General features: G+C 35.6%; 1 non-coding gene across 1 annotated transcript; it reads left to right on the top strand.

Moving 5' to 3' along the window:
• Positions 1–17,841: 17,841 nt before the first annotated feature.
• On the top strand, positions 17,842–17,946 carry LOC141709145 (small nucleolar RNA R71). Its single transcript, XR_012569737.1, has one exon. It is a non-coding gene; the product is annotated as a small nucleolar RNA R71 (small nucleolar RNA).
• The last annotated feature ends 666 nt before the right edge of the window (positions 17,947–18,612 follow it).

Here is an 18,612-nt window from a genome sequence, read left to right on the forward strand (position 1 = left end):
AAACTACAGGTTGACCCCTGTAGTTTGATCAACCATACAGTTTAGTCCTTGTATTTTTATAAGTTTTTAAGAATAAGATTTCTGTTTACAAAACTTTTAGAATTAGGATTTCTGTTTTAAATATTTTCAAAAACAAGACTTCTTTTTTTTTTAAATGATTTTTGAAAATAGTTTTAATTATTTTAAAATTTTAAAAATCATTTATTTTAATTCCAAAAATTATTTTTAATTCAAAAATAAATCTGAATTAATTAGTTTTAGTTAATAATTAGTTGATTAATTGGTCAATTCATTCGAAAATTAATTGATTTAATTAATTATTAATTGATTCTAATTAATAATTTAATTAGATTTAATTATTTAAAAATAATTTAAAAATCTCGAAAAATAGTTTCGAGCTTTAAAATATTATTTTAAATTGTTTTCAAGGCTCGATAATTATTATAAAATTGTTTGAAGCCAGATTTGGTCAACCGAACCCTGTTTATTACTTTAAAAATTGATCCAACGACCCGTTTTAATTCCGAAATCATTTTGAATACCCAAAAGCCTGTTTATAACCCAAGACTCCTTTATAAATGATATGTCATTGATTATTTGACGTGTTATGTGTTATATGTGACTTGTTGGTTGATTGTCGGTCTATATGTTTGGTGTTTACTTGTTTATAGCGTAACTTTCAATCCGTTAATCGGATTTGGATGAAACGAAGGGTAGATAGAAGTGTATGTCGAATAAAATCGTATGAGTTAAATATTGATAGATACTTATGATGCCTAGCAGAGTAAGCAAGGTATGGGAAAGGGAAGCAGGTGATCAGAAAATGGAATCGACATGTAGAAAATACAACAAGTGATCAGAAAATAGAATCGAGGCATAGGAAAAGTAGACGAGTGGTTGTTGAAGAGAGTCATCTGACGAATACAAGTGAAATTGGAATCAATTGTGATAAGGCAAGTACTTCTAAACCTTTTTCGAGATATAATGCAAATATTTCTAAAATTTCTCGTAACATATTGTTAAGTGTTCAAAATAGCTTTGTTTTATGTTGAAAGTACTTCAAATCCTTCCGCCTTGAACCTGAGCCAAATCATTTGATCTTTGAGCCGTAAGCCTTATTCTTTATGAACCATTTCTTGTTGATTTCCAGATCTAAACCACACAAATATGACACTACTCTCCAAATATACAACCACCAAACACCAAACACTAGAATATAATTGTTTAAACATCCAGAAATTTTTATTCTCAACCATACCTTGTGACATCAAAGAACTAAACCTTGTAAACCATTGTTCATCTAAAAACCCGATTCTCCTACAAGCCAAAGGCCATTTCTTATACATACTTCGATACCACTTGTGATACTCATGAAATGCATTATGCTTTCATACAAATGTTTCATCACTGTTGATTACGATTTTGTTTTATTGAATTATATTGTTTATCATATTGAACTGCTTTAAAATTGGATAGTTTTTTTTATATAGGGACCAGATTCGTGGTCAGACTATATCAATGGTCAAGTTAGGCCAATGTGTGCCTTGGATCCAGTAATTAGAGTAGTGTTGTGTGCTTTGCTCGGGGTTAGTGCGTGACTGATCAGCAGCCTAACCTTGGTTTTAAAACTTAAAAATGAATATCCAATTCTAACGATTGTTTAGAAATAAATTTGATTTCTCTGAACCATTTCGTTTGATCATTGATTAACCTCAATTATTGTCATTGTGACTTGCTGAGCTAGTTAGCTCACTCTTGCGAATCTTTTTATGTATTCTACAGTTAAGAAGGATACGGTTGATAGCGAGGTTTTTCCAATTCAATGTACGAGCTAGGATTCCAGATTATGTTGGATCGAGATAGCAAGAGCTTATCGCAGTAGTGAGATAGTAAGATTGTAAGAGTAATTTCATTATCAGTTGTAAGTTAACTTAGTTGGGATTTGGTACGTTGTAATAAAAGTTAAGGGTGTGTCTTGTTTTATACTTTAACCTGTTGCGGTTCGTGGTTATGTAAAGCAGGGTCATTGCAAATAATATTTCATATACAGGTTTATATATTGTGTATGTGTTGTGGACCCCGAACTTCTGACCCGGGTTTGGAGGGCACCACAGTTTTGAAAGTTCATGGTTTGTAAACTTGCCTGGAGTCCAAGATACGTTTTCCGACTTCCTCTCATTCCGGGTTTTCTAATCAATAAATATCATAATCTTAATCAGTATTCCTAATCCAATCACCGACTTACATTTATAATAAGTACAATACTTCATATTTTTTAATATTCGACCGCCTCGAAATAAGAGTCGATCCTTAGTCGAAACGGACGGTCAAAGTGGTATTCTAGAGTTGACTTTACCGAATGTTACTATTACGCGACTCGCACTCTAACATTTTTAAGAAATCGTAAAATTAATATTTTAATACAAAACCACCTCGAGGTGCTTCTTCAGTGCTTTTAATATTTATCATAAAAGTTTCATTTTGAAAAAATGAATTTAATTAGGTGAAAAGCATTTCAAAAGTTCGGTCAACTACGGAGTTTTACTATTCAAACCGTTTTCACTAAAACGTTGATATCTCAAACCGTTAACTCAATTGATGCACCATTTTCACGTGCGTGATCTAGAAAAACTTTAGAACATAATATTTGAAAATGGGTTTCTGGTAACCGGGGTGAAAAAGCCCTAAGTGGCATTTTTATAATAGTGGGTTGCGTTGGGTATTTTTACTCCGCGTGACCTCGACTCCGACATTTTTATAACATTGCGAAATTAATATTTTTACTTGAAATTTTTATGTCAGTTAATAAACTCTATTTCGTACTCTCTGTAAAAATTTATGATTTTTAAATATCTTTAAGTCGATCATTTCTATTTACAAAGTTCATAATTTGTAGCAGTTTTTGTCAGGCAAATCGTTTTTACTAAAACGGTCATAACTTTTGATCCGTAAATTGAAATCAAGAGATTCAAGCGCCTAAATGATCCTCATAATATTTTACATTATAATCAAGTATTAATTTTCAAGAAACTACAGTTTATACATTCAGAAACGTCTGTAGAAAACTTAAGTTGTGATTCATTCGTTTTAACAATATTACGATTACGATTCGAGTTTTGTTTGCGTCCTAAATCATTATGCAACCATCAAAAACCACCATATCATCATCTCAAAAATAAATCCTCTCAAGAAAATCATGTTCTTGAGGCAACAAACATCACCCTAATACTAACTAACTAAACATCAAAAAAATATCAAATCAATCATCAAAACCATACTTATATCCAAGATCCTTACTTTTCTTGAAACTTAAATCTTAAACAAAGTTTGGGCGAATGTTTATACCTTTATTGAAGCTTGTTAATACTTAATAAAGTCCTAATATCCCTGATGAAGCCTTGGTCTAGATTTAGGAGCCTTAAACTTCCATGAAAAATCAAGAAAACAAGTTAGTGATTTTCGGAATTACTATTCACCCTCAACTTCAAACATTTTTATAAAATTGAAAACTTCATGGATGGGCTTGAAATTTGGTGCATGACTTACCCATGATATTAAAGAAGTTTGGTAAAAATTGGGGGATTTTTGAATGAGTAGAACATGAGATATGAATTTTTCTTTCCATGGTGTTCTTGAAAATCAGCATTCTTCTTGAAGAGAGAGAGATAGAGCTTTTTATGTTTTCTTGAATGCTTCTTGTAAAGATCTAGTGATATAATCATGTATATATCACCTAGTACTAGGAAATAAATAAAAATCTTGCTAGCCATCGTAGGTTCCAAGCTATTCTACTTAGTTTAGATCCTAGGTTACTATTTGCTAGCTTCTAGGTTATCATTTCCTATCTAGCTAGGTTACTATTTGGTTACTTGACCATGATTAGTTTCTTACTCTAGTTAGCTTGGTTTGATACATTTATTTATTCATTTACGCGTTCGCTTGGTCGCTTATTCATTTTCGTAATAAACTCTCGTAAACGGTTCGCGATGTAAATCCTTTCTTATACGTTCTTTACATTTTGAAGTATCGTACTTGGATTGGAAATTGGTAGGATTTTAAATTTATAATTATGGTATGATTCTCTTAATCCTTGATGGTTCATAGATACAGTCATTTTTCAAAGTTCATTTTCTTCGAAAACTAATAGCGTTTACATACACTCATTTGGTACGTATTTTACAATATCAACTCAGAATCTTAAATTAAAAACCCGTATATGGTGTGGTCGCAAAAGTTTTTATTAAATTGCAAAGTACTATTCATAAAGGTCTTTTACCGATGTAAAAAACATTGGGTTCTTACAGCTTTCAATCACAATAATGGCACCCGTAGTCAAGATTATGTCTCAGTCTGGATTTGTCTATGAGAAGAACAACTTTGTGGCACTGGTGGACAAGAACATTGCTGCTTCTGAGGACTATTACAAGATGATGGACTTAATTAACAATTGCAAACTTAGCCATGCTATGCTTGAGTCTTTAATAATCTACTGTGAAGTTGTGGAGCAGATCTGGACCACGGATGTGTACAATTCCAAAGATAACACTATTGCCTTCTCTTTGAAAGGTAATTATTACTGTATTAATTGTGATGAAATACAAGCAAGCTTCAATTTTCCTGAAACATCAATGTTCCACACACAGACACAGATGTGAGTACCATGTTTGTGTGTTAGGTAATGAATCACACACAGAGGGGGGGGGTGGATGTGTTTTTTTGATTTTATGCTTTTCTTGAAAGTTAGTGGCTGAAAAAAGTAAATTAAATCTTGTATAGAAAAGTGTTCATGCAGAATCTAAACTTGCAGAAAATAAAGAACACAGATCTTCACAACTCACTTAATTTTTATATTAAAAATTAAGACTGTTTTGCTACAAATTTCTAAGCACTTTGATGTTAAAGAGCTCAGCTTCTTCTTGAGAGTGATACAAGAGATTTGATCTAAATTGTTACTTCTGACTAGAGGACCAGTGTTAACTTTATAACTCAGTTAACTGCTGGTTTACACAGTGGATAATAAACATGCTATTAGCTTTTCTAAACTGTCACTTGTCATTTCTATTTATTGGAAAAACAAATCTTCCATTTCTGACTTAGCATAACTTTAGCATCCCGTGTTCACTTTAAACTTCCTCTGTCAGTTAATCTTTGCCATTGATCTTGCACACTCTTCAAGCTGCTTTTTGTAGACTTGTCAATCCAGCTGTTTGATTGTTTGTTAATTGTTTATCTTGGAGATGGAACTGATCTATAATTTTGTACTTTGAGAATCTACCTCGAGATCTCCAGTTTGAATTAATAGAACACTTGACATCTTGATAAGTACATAGGCTTATCGAGATCTCTAGCACTCCATATTGAGTTTGGCTTGTAGAGGTCTTCAGCTTGTCGAGATCTCTAGTCTTCACATCTTCACTTTGACTTATCGATAACTCAGAGTTCTCTACTGAATGTAGACTTGTCGATAACTCTAAGTTTTCTAGTGAAGGAATGACTTGTCGATATCTCCAATCTTTATTTCTTCAATTTTGCTTGTCGATATCTTCCTGAGTTCTCTAGTAGATTTCCTAACTTCTGCATTCTGAATTCATTCATTTCTTCTATCCCGGTGGATATTTCTCATCCGTCGAGTAGTGATTGTAACTCGACGGATGTGCGTAACAACAGTCATTCGTCGACTAGCCAAATTACTATTCCGATGGATGTTCCTCATCCGTCGGTACTCTTTGAAACTTGAATAACTTCTCGATAAGCCGTTCTGGAGTTCTCGAATGACTTCTCTATAACATTAAATCTGTGACTTGTAGAGATCTTGACTTAGGGTATTTTTATCCAAACAGATTTATTCGATTCCAAGCTTCTTCAAAATTCTTCTGAGGCAGGATCTTCTTGGTCTTCTTCCAGATAGAATCCTTAGGCTAATACTGCTTTAGGAAAAAGACTCCAGTCTGCTCCTTTGCATTTTTACGGACTTTAAGTGTTACAAGTACAAAATACAAATTTAGATAACAATACAACTTACTCAGGGTTGACCCCAAGCTTAACAGGTTTCTGAAAATAACTGTTCATTAATTTTATACTCAGATCAGATGTCCATTTGACTTGCTTCATACTATGATCAGAGATTCTAATGACATTGTTAGCTCCAGTAATCTTTGACATCATCTATTATATATTACATTATGTCTATGGGTTATTCTCTCAATCCTGCCAAAAAGGGTGAGGTAAGGAGAATGGGCCTTAGAAAAGAGTGGAGTTTTCTATGTGATTCTTTTATAAAAGCATTTTCTGGTAAAATTAGAAACTTTGATGCAGTTACTTACTCTATAGTTAATATCCTTTATATGCTTTTAAATGACAAGTAATTCAATTTTAGTAACTATGTCATGATAGAATTAGGGTATAAATTAGGAGATATTAAGAAGAGGTCAAAAATATATACTATGCTAGGTTTTTTATGATGCTAGCAAACCATGTTTCTAAGGACCTCTTGATTGAGAACCCATCAAATAAGCTTGATTTTTGGGTCCAAGAAAAGAGGGTACTTGCTGATTTGAACAGGAACAATCTCCATAGTGAAGTGCCTCTCAACTGTGGTTATGACATCTGTGACTGTGACCTAACAGATACTTACCCAAGCCACAAAACCTAAATCTAAATCCAAGTCTAAGAAGCCAATCTCTGTTGTCTCTAAAAAGATATCAGTTGTAACAACTACTACACTTGAGGGGAGTGCTCAGGGTAGTCAGTTGGGTGAGGGAAGGGGTGAACATCGAAGAAGCCCCAAGGATAAGGAGGCTGAAGTATGTGTGAACCAAACCAGCCACACTACAGTCTCCCCACTGATTATAGTACTTAATAAGGAAATTAGCTCATTTCTAGTTACATCCTCCCAAAAGGATGTAACTATTGAAACATGCTCTCAGCCAAGAGCACATACCAAAAGGGCAAGGGATACAGACCAAACCCAAACTTATATAAGAAAGAAGAAATCAAAATCAATGGGGGAGTCACAGGGTGCACACACAGTGCCAACTGTAGTTAAAGACTCAATTAATGCACCATCTCAAACTCAAGTTGATGGGGCTCCAACAAATATGGAGTCACAACCAAAATCTCTCATTATCGAAACACCTCATACACAAAACTCTCTGATTATCTCACTAGATATGGATATGATACACACATTGATTCATGATTCTCCATCTCTTTCACATGAAAGGATTAGTTGTGTTTGATTACAGAAATAAGAGCACATACCAAAAGGGCAAGGGATACAGACCAAACCCAAACTTATATAAGAAAGAAGAAATCAAAATCAATGGGGGAGTCACAGGGTGCACACACAGTGCCAACTGTAGTTAAAGACTCAATTAATGCACCATCTCAAACTCAAGTTGATGGGGCTCCAACAAATATGGAGTCACAACCAAAATCTCTCATTATCGAAACACCTCATACACAAAACTCTCTGATTATCTCACTAGATATGGATATGATACACACATTGATTCATGATTCTCCATCTCTTTCACATGAAAGGATTAGTTGTGTTTGATTACAGAAATAAGAGGTGGCTGAGAAGAGTTGTTTGTGATCATATGATTTGGGGTAATCCATATATGTCTAATCATAGTCATTTCATCAGAAAAGAGAATGTTGTTTTGAAGTTGTGAGGTGAATGAATCATGAAGAAAACCTATGACTAGAGTCACAGTTTGACTCACAGATTGTTATGTGGTTTTGATAGTGTGTTGTTCCTCACTTGTAGTAGGAAGCTCCAACTGAATTGGAGGGGATTTGACTAGGTTACTATCATGTACACCAGCCTCAAACCCTTGTGTGTTTTGCAACACACTGGCACATAAATGTGCTATACTTGCCATTCTCATGACATTGTCATAGGCAATTATTCTTCTAGCTTTGACTGCTAAGGAAGTTTGTGCTATAGTTATGAGGGGAGTTATTCCTTTTTGAGGAACCTCCAATTAAATTGGAGAGGATTTAGATAGCTCCCCCTCAGGAGTACTACCCTCAAACCTTTCAGTCTGTGAAGATTGTTTCGCACATGAAGGTGCATTAGGAATACTCATGGGATATTCAGTAAACTGATAAATTTTCCATGTTTGGTGGTTTCTCTTCTCAAACAACAAAGCAATCTGAAGAACATTATGAGATTGCTGTCCTTTTGTAAAACTGGTTTCTTTTGAGAGTCACCTGAGTGTGATTGTGTTTGAGTTTGTGTTTGTGTTTGTGTTTGTGTTGCTGTATTTGGGAGAGCTACAGTTTGGTTTAGATGTTTTAGCTGCATTTTAACACAAATGCCTGTTGATTGAAAATTTGAATTTCCTGTTGTTGTCTGAGTGAATTGTGTTGAACCTGTAATGCATTGAACATATCTGAAGTTTCGATTAGGCATAAGCATTGAGCCATACAGTTGCAAGCATTATGACAGGAAAACTAATAATAAATTAATTTGTAGACACAAGGCAATCATGACATAAACAATCAAGCAACCAAAAACAAGTTGATAAAGAAGAAGAGAATTTTCATTAATATTAAAAACGGAGTACATTAAGATTCAGATTACATCAAGTAAATCCTAATCCTAACTACTCTAATTTGGGATTCTTCTTCTCAGCCTCCAACCTCCTTTCCCTGCGCTGGTAAGCTCTGGACATGGAGTGTGCAAGAGAGATGATCCTCTCCTGCAACTCCAGAGCAGCAAGGCGTTACTGCTCAGCTACCCTAGGACGTCTCTCCTGCTCCAGAGAGACTTCCATCTCAAAGAAAAGAATGATGAGTTGATCATCCCACGAGAGTTCGTCAAAGATCTCTCGTGGAATATCAAAGAGGCTGCAAACAACCCCTGAGATGGACACGAAGTCCGAAAGGATCAAAATAAATTTGGTCTTCATCCAGATGATGGATAGGCTGGTAAACTCCATTAATAAGTCAGTAAAAGACTGGGGCATCCATTTGAGAGAGAGAGAGATGAACCGGAGGTGAGTTTTGAAATAAGATGTTTGTTGAGAATAAGAGTAGTGAAGAATGATAAAGAGTGAAGTGTTTTAATTTATAGAGGGAGTAAAGATAGAAACCATGAGACTCTTGAGTTGCCCGGATAATAAGAGTAATAATCACATAAGCATGCTTGACAGTTAGAACTGACTAGTTACTATTCCCCATGCAGGTACTCGAGAATCTTATTTCACTATTAGAATAACTATTCCCCATGCAAATAAACAAGTACTCCCTACACAAAAAGTAACTCCTCCTATCAGCATATAGTCAAATAATTTTAACCATTATCAGCTTTCTCAAAACATCAGATATAATGTACTAGTCTACTTACATTAGACTAACATATTTCCACAAAAAATAGCACATAAACACGTAAATGTGTCAATAAGTCAGAGTAATTATAGACAAAGTATGTCAAAAGTATTTTGCTGAACATAATTTATGAATTAAATTATTTCAGTTTTTCATACTTTTTGCTTCTTTTGATCTGTTATTTATTAACTTCATATAGTTAGAATATGAATTAATAAATATTCAGTTTGCTTGGAATTTCGAGAAATTCCAAGTTGAAATATTCGAGAAGTCTGGGTATTTATAGTAAAAGTAGATGACTTGTTGAGAACTCAAAAATAGACATTTGGAGTTTGTCTATCGAGAAGTCATTTTACGAAGTGAAGTACATGTCGATAAGTCATTTTAAATTACTCTTATAGAGAACTCAAACTTGATTTATCGAAATGTCAAATAAATACCCAGTTTGTCCAAAAAGTGGACTGAACTAATTCTAACTTTTGCTTGAATAAATTCAAAATAAAATTAGAATAAATTTTCCAAAAGTATATTACCAAAACAATTTATCAATTTAAATTATCTCAGTTCTGAGTTATTGATAAGTAAAAAATTTTACTTGTAGAGGACTCTGTGAATGAACACTATTAGAAAACTATACAATGACTTATCGATAAGTCATTTTAAGCCTATCAAGAAGTCACTCGAGAAGTCAGTAAATTGACTTATCGAGGACTCACTCGAGAAGTCCTAAAATGACTTGTCGAGAAGTCAATTTATACTTATCGAGAACTCAGTTCTTTAAATACTTTTGGTTAATGCAATTTTGTCTTGTGTTAATTTTACATATTAAGGATGTAAATTAACAACTAAGCAGTTTACTTAGAATAAAAAAAATTCCAAGTTAATTGAATTTGAAAAATAAATATGCAGAGATTTTGAAATATTTATAATTCATATTTTAGTTAATTTCCAATTTAATCAAATTAATTTTGATTTACTGGAGATTAATCTGCTGCAAAACATTAGCTGAGTTCTTGCCTTATGATGAAAAATTAAGCATTTCAATTTCACTTACAAGTCTAGTGAAAGTTGCTTCATCCAAAGGTTTAGTAAAAATGTCAGCTAGTTGTTTTTCTGTTGGTACAAAAATGAGCTCAATGGTACCATTAGTAGCATGTTCTCTAATAAAGTGGTACCTCACATCAATGCACTTTGTCCAAGAATGATTAACTGGATTAGCTACTATAGATATTGCACTAGTATTGTCACACATGATATAAATTTTTTGTGACACTAGACCATAATCCATTAGCTGATTTCTAATCCAAAGCACTTGAGCACAACAACTTCTTGCAGCTATGTATTCAGATTCAACTGTAGAAGTTGATACAGATTGTTGTTTCTTGCTGTACCAAGATACAAGTCTTTGTCCAAGAAATTGACAGCTTCCACTGGTACTCTTTCTGTCAACCCTGCATCCAACAAAATATGCATCTGTGTATCCAACAGCTTCAAAACCAGTTCTCTTAGGATACCATAATCCCAAGTTAGGAGTCCCCTTCAAGTATTTGAAAATCCTCTTTACAGCCATCAAATGTGAATCTTTTGGATTGGCTTGAAATCTTGCACATAGAGATTTTGCAAATATGATGTCTGGTCTACTTGCTATTATGTAAAGCAATGATCCAATCATCCCTCTGTAGCTTGAGATATCTACACTCTTGCCCTTTTTATCTTCATCCAACTTTGTTGCAGTAGATAGGTGTAGATACAGGTGAATAATCAACCATTCCAAACTTTTTGAAAGGATCCTTGACATATTTAGTTTGGTTGGTGAAGTTACCATCACTTCTTTGGCTGACTTGAAGTCCAAGGAAGTAACTCAGTTCCCCCATCATACTTATTTCATATTCACTTTGCATAAGCTTGGAGAATCTTTGGCACAACTTCTCATTAGTAGAACCAAAACTGATATCATCCAGATAGATCTAAACTAGGATCATATCTTCACCATATTTCTTGTAGAAGAGAGTCTTGTCTATGGTTCCTCTAGTAAAACCATGCTTCAATAGGAAATCTAAGAGTGTTTCATACCAAGCTCTAGGTGCATGTTTTAGTCCATATAGAGCCTTGAGTAATTTATACACAAAATTTGGAAATTTTGGATCCTCAAAGCCAGGAGGCTGTTGCACATAAACATCTTCTTCTAGCTCACCATTCAGAAAGGCACTTTTGACATCCATTTGATAAACTTTAAAATTTGAATGTGCATCAAATGCTAGAAAAATTCTTATAGCTTCAAGTCTTGCAACCGGAGCAAAAGTTTCATCATAATCAATCCCTTCTTCTTGTGAGTAGCCTTTTGCAACCAACCTTGCTTTGTTTCTGGTAACTATACGATTTTCATCCATTTTGTTCCCGAATACCCATTTTGTTCCAATAATGCTTCTGTTCTTTGGTGTAGGAACTAACTTACAGACTTTGCTTCTTTCAAACTGATTCAGCTCTTCCTGCATGGAAGATATGCATTCAGGATCCAGTAGAGCTTCATCAATTTTCTTAGGCTCTACTTGAGACAGAAAACATGCATGTAGACACTCATTAGCTGTTGTACTTCTAGTCCTCACACCAGCAGTAGAATCACCAATAATTGCTTCTCTAGAGTGATTTCTATCCCACTTCCTTGTGTGAGTTTGTTGACTTGTGCCTTCATCATTTTATTCATTATTGGTATGACTGGTAGATCCTTCTTCTCTTTCTCCCCCTGAGTTTCTGCTGTCAAATTCAGGTGTTTGAGATGAACTTCCATTCCCATAATTTTCTAGTTCAGTAGTCTCTTCATTTATCAACTGTTGTGTATTAACTTCATCTTCTTCATCAGAATCACTATCAATGTTGAGGTTTTCAAATGCAAGGGCTTTAGCTTCATTACCATCAAGGCATTCCAAGCTTGGACACTTGTCATCATCAAAGGTCACATCTGTGCTTTCCATGATCTTCTTTTGATCTACCACGTAGACTTTGTAGGTTGTTCTTTCCAGTGATTATCCCAGAAAAATTGCTTCAAAAACCTTTGAGTCAAATTTTCCCACATATTCAGAGTTGTCTTTCAAAATGTAACACTTGCTTCCAAACACATGAAGATGCTTTATAGTAAGCTTTCTCTTGGACATGATTGAGTAGGGTGACTTGCCATGTGCCTTGTTAATGAGATATCTGTTCTGAGTATAACATGCGGTGTTGAAAGCCTCTTCCCAGAAACTTGTTGGCAACTTGGCATCTTGTAGCATTGTTCTAACAGCTTTAACCAATGTTCTGTTCTTTCTCTCAACTACTCCATTTTGTTGAGGTGTCCTCGAAGCTGAGAATTATTTAACAATGCCTTTGCCTTTACATAATTCACTTAATGTAACATTTCTGAATTCTGTTCCATTGTCACTTCTCAGTCTTTTCACACAATTGTAATCTTTAGCCTGTTTTTCTATCTTCTTGATGTGCTCAATTATGATATGTAGAGTTTCATCTTTAGAGTACGTGAACTCTACCCAAGTGTATCTTGAGAAATCATCAACCATCACAAGTGCATATCTGTTCCTTAAAATTGATAAGACATTCACTGGCCCAAACAAGTCCATGTGAATAAGCTGCAAGGGTGCACTAATAGAATTCATAGTTTTGACTTGTGACTAGATCTTTTAATCTTTTCTTTCTGACAAGATTCACAGACTTCAACTTGAGCAAACTCCAGCTTGGGCATGTCTCTCACTAACTCCTTTTTGACTAAGTTGTTAATTGCCTTGAAATTCAAGTGAGACAGCTTCTTATGCCATAGCTTGCTTTGTTCTTCTAATGCCTAGGTGTAGAAGTGTTAGGGCGAAAACGCGCGCTAATATTCACGCAAGTATACGTATTCGCAAGTAGTATAAGATATAAATCAGATTCGTTCCCACAGAGACTGGTTTAGGTTAAGTTCAATTTATGCACCTATGCAACAATGTATGGTTATCGCTCAACGCTAAGATAAATAACAAATTGGGTTTTTATTAAACTAAGAGATTATACTAAATAACATTAACTAAGAGAATTGAGGATGAATTACTATATATGACAAATATGGGATTCTAACTTCATTACTACTTCACTCAATAGCCTTATTGTTCTTAACCTTAGCATGTGATGGTGATGACACTAATCAAATAACAAGTTATCCATAATAATTACATAGAGCAAGTAAAACGGTTAGAGTTACCCACTAATCATGCATACACATACATGAACCTATGCTAGCATGGCAAGTTTTAAACCTCTATATTCACTGTCACTTCAATAGAGATTAACACACTATCTTATATGTTAGCTACGCACATAAGACGGATAAGCACAACCAATACTAGGATATCACTCAATCACCACATACCAAGATATCGAAATAATTAACTATTGAAATCCATAAGTAAATCCGCTAGAATTCCACGATAACGATTAGTTCATAATCAAACTCATCGTCACCATGGGTTCCAATGAAAGCATGGTATAAAACAAGGTCTTAATAAACTGAATAATAATCAAAGTACGAATAAACGAGATCTAGGTTCAACAAGAACAAAAACGAGCATCCAAAGTTACAACTAATTCAAAGAATCACGAGTTGAAAACAAGATCTTCTTTTTCAGAGTTGTTCTGTGCTTCTAGGTCTTCTCCTTGGTATCCCAATCTTCCCAGATGTTGAAAACCCTTTTTTTTAAGTATATATACGCCCCTAGTGGACCTGGACCCTTAAAATCGTCAAATCCCACTCAAAAAAGGCTTTTTCAGCGAAATCAGCGACCAGCCACGCCTTGGGCGGCCGCTCAGCTCTCCTGGGCGGCCGCTCAGCTCTCCTGGGCGGCCGCTCAGCTCCTGTCTGGAAAAATTTCTAATGAATCTTGTTTGGCCATAACTTGAGTTTTACTCGTCAGAATTAGGCGATTCAACTGCCCACGTGAAGCTATTGAGATTCTCTACAATTTGACAATGGCCTTGGCTTCCAAATCTGATCAATTTTTATCATATTTCCTTTAAAAGCTTATTTCTTCATATAACTGATAACTGAAATGCAATAACACAAAAACACATCAAAATACCAATAACTTGATTCCAAAACACCAATTTAAGCTTGTACTAAAGCATTAAAAGTGGATATAAAATCCACTTATCACACTCCCAAACTTGAATCGATGCTTGTCCTCAAGCATAAACAGACTCAAAACTACAAAACAAACCTAATGCATGAATGCAACTAAATGATAATGCAATCGATCCCCTCAGAATAACCATAACCAAATGAATAAGTCAATGCCTCTAAGAATGCAATGACTTTAAATAGAGCTCGAATAAATCCCAAAAACCAACTCACAAACCAGAAACGTGCGTGTGTGGAATGCTTAACAGATATCTCTCGATAATAGATCAATAACCATAACTAATCTATCATCGAAAAAATCAAAAGTTTATAAACAGAATAGACAATAAACGTATTATGACACACAACACCTCCTTTCTACTAGAGTTATACAAGGATTCACACTATTATTGAACACATAACAAAGATGCTTATTTGACCGTGTAATGAATGAGGTCCCAAAAGACTTATGCAATAACACCCATGTAGTGAGCGTTAGGTTAGCGGATCCCAGATTATAAAAGCCTTAGGTCACTAGGCACAAAGTCCCCTAGAACTTAATAACTCGAGTATTAAAGAGCTCACTCTTGATCAATTATGCATAAACACATACTTTTTTTTTCTTTTTTTTTCAATAATTTCTGAATGAGTGCATTTCGCTCCATCTCATTCAACCCTAGACTACTCATAAAAATATGAGCCGGCTACTAGCCATTTGACGCCTAGCCTTACAACAACTAGCAATGAAATCCAAGTTTTTCTCCAGATTAAAAAAAACCAGTGTTTTTACGTCATTACGAGAATATCACAAATTCTAAATATAACCAAGTGATTAAATCTCAAAAACAAACAAGTATGATCATGATCTAGCTCAAAAGCGACCCTATAAGACTTTGTGAAAATATAAGTTTCTGGCATGCAAATCAATTCATTAGGACTTAAACATCCCTCTATTCGTCATCACCACACTGAAATCAACATCAACTAATCAAATATCATAGTTCATCTTAAGGGATCATGCTAAATATGCATGCAAATGCAACTATATGAAATCATATAAAAATAAACAAATATGTCCTAAATGAACAATCATGAAAAAATATGAATGAACTACAACTAAACATGCAATATGAATCTATATGAATCTATATGGACACACACTACTAATCCTTACATTATCACCCCCAAACTTAAAATTTTTAATGTCCTCATTAAAGGTAATAATAAGGATTTCAGGAATACCTAATTAGCGGGAGAGTCACCCACGTCGGGTGGAGGATCAGGTGGCCAATCAACCTCGCCACCAGTGTCTCGGACAACAGTATCGAAAGCGTGTGTCAAACCTTCAGCAAAACGATGGTGAATGTCGTGCATGGCCTCCATACGCCTAGTCACTCGCCGGTACTGCTCATCACCAACACTAATCCTATCAACTACTTGTGGCGCATGAGAAGAACCCTCTGTAGGCACTGGAAGATCCGTCCAGCCACTCTCTACATCATCAAAAATATATCCCAACCCCATATCATGGGGTACACCTAAGAATGAATAACTCAAGTAATATGGCTTTCGGTTGAGCTCAAGTATGGGAGCTTCTTGAATAAATGGTTCAAAACGCTCCTGAGAAATTTTCAGCTCTGCTAACCCAAGAGAATCGAATGGCATATCCAACTTCCTCTTCCACGGAGGTGCATTCAAAACCTGCAGTTGCTCTACTTTAAAGCACTCCTCTTTAGCTGTGGGTAACTTTATTTCCTTGAACACATTAAAAGTGTCCTTTTGATCATAAACCTTCATCGAAAGCTCTCCTTTTTACACATCGATCATAGTTCGGCCTATAGCCAAGAATGGTCTTCCCAAGATGATGGGAATCTTCTTATCTTCCTCGAAATCAAGAATTACAAAGTCAGCAGGGAAGAAGAGTTTATCCACCTTGACCAAGACATCCTCCACTATACCTCGTGGATAAGCGATGGAACGGTCAACTAGTTGTAATGACATGTATTTAGGTTTTGGATCAGGTAGACCAAGCTTCTTGAAGATAGATAAGGGCATCAGATTGATGCTAGCTCCTAAATCACATAAACACTTGTTGAACGATAAGTTTCCGATGGTGCAAGGTATAATGAAGCTTCCAGGATCTTTAAGCTTCAGAGACAACTTCTGTTGCAGCACAACACTGCATTCCTCCGTTAGAGCAATGGTCTCTAAGTCATCGAGCTTCACTTTTCGAGAGAGAATACCTTTCATAAACCTCGCATATCTAGGCATCTGTTTAAGAGCTTCAGCAAAAGGTATGTTGATATGAAGTTTCTTGAACACCTCCAAAAACTTCTCAAACTGCTTATCCAGCTTTTTCTTCTGCAGCTTCTTAGGAAAAGGGGGTGGATGATATATCTGTTTCTCCCTTGTATTACCCTCAGGAGGAGTGTGTTCCATAGTAGTCTTCCTTAGTTCCACCTCTACTTCCTTCTACACATCTTTTTCAGCCAAAACTTCAGATTCTGGAACTTGAGACTTTTCAAGCTCTTCGTCTTGCTGAATTTGGGGGCTTGAAACCTTTCTAGACCATAAGGTGATGGCGTTCATCTGTTCTTCAATTTCCCTCTTGCCTGGATTGGCTTTTGTATCACTAGGAAGCGATCCTGGTGGTCAATTCAATAAGGCATTAGCAATTTTCCCTATTTGGTTCTCTAGAGTCTTGATAGAAATAGCCTGGCTTGGCATATTAGAGCTGGTTTTTGCACATAAACCTCAACTCCTCCAATTCAGATTTTTCATTCGAAGATAGACATGCATCATGATTTTGTTGTTGAATTTGGAGTTGTTGTCTTGGTGCAAATTGTTGCTGAAAACCAGGACGGTTGAATAGCTTATTTCCAAACTGCTGGAACGGCTGTTGCATCGCATTCTGATTGTTGCTCCAGCTAAAGTTAGGATGATTCCAGTTGTCAGGATGATAAGTGTCTGGAACTGTTTGTTGTGATCTCTGAAAGTTGCTCACAAACTGAGTTGAGTCACTAGATATAGCGAATTGCTCCGTCGCATGCGAACCTGCACATAGCTCACAAACACTGGTTATCTGATTAACACCCAAGTTAGCAAGAAAATCGATCTTCATAGACAACGCCTTTAGTTGAACAGTAATAGCCGTAGCTGTATCCACCTCAAGAACTCCTGCTACCTTGCTCTGTGGCAATCTCTGGGCTGGATACTGATATTCATTAGCAGCCATAAGTTCAATTAGATCATAAGCTTCCTCATAGCTCTTCGCCCATAATGCTCCTCCTGTTGCTACATCGAGCATGGGTCTCGACTATGCTTCCAACCCATTATAAAAACAAGTGATGATCATCCAATTAGGCATTCAATGATGAAGACACTTCCTAAGCATCTCCTTGTAGCGCTCCCAAGCTTCATATAAAGATTTTCCTGATTGCTGCATAAATTGAGTAAGAGCATTCCTGATTGCAGCTGTCTTCGCCATAGGGAAGAATTTAGTAAGAAATTTTTGAGCAAGATCTTCCCAAGTAGTAATCGAACCAGCTGGTAGAGAGTGTAACCAACTCTTAGCCTTGTCCCTCAGAGAGAATGGGAACAGTCTCAGCTTCACAGCATCTTCAGAAACACCGTTGAACTTGAAGGTGTCGCATATCTCAATGAAATCCCTAATGTGCATATTGGGATCTTCCGTTGAAGAACCCCCAAACTGGATTGAATTCTGCACCCATTGAATTATTCCAGGCTTGATCTCAAAGGTATTAGCTGTGATAGCTAGCCTGACAATGCTAGATTGAATGTCATTGATCTTGGGTTGAGAAAAATCCATTAAGGCTTTCGTTCGTGCTGCTGGATCTCGCATTATAATGAGTACCTGAAACATAAACAAATAAACCGTGAAAGTAAACGAATCCGAGTCAGTGAACATTAACGACCACTGATGACAAGCACATAAACTAAAAATTAACACTGAGTCCCCGGCAGCGGCGCCAAAAACTTGTTAGGGCGAAAACACATGCTAATATTCACGCAAGTATACGCGTTCGCAAGTAGTGTAAGATATAAATCAGATTCGTTCCCACAGAGACTGGTTTAGGTTAAGTTCAATTTATGCACCTATGCAACAATGTATGAAT

Source organism: Apium graveolens, chromosome 2, assembly GCF_009905375.1.
Source record: "Apium graveolens cultivar Ventura chromosome 2, ASM990537v1, whole genome shotgun sequence".
In the NCBI taxonomy this organism is placed as follows: domain Eukaryota; kingdom Viridiplantae; phylum Streptophyta; class Magnoliopsida; order Apiales; family Apiaceae; genus Apium; species Apium graveolens.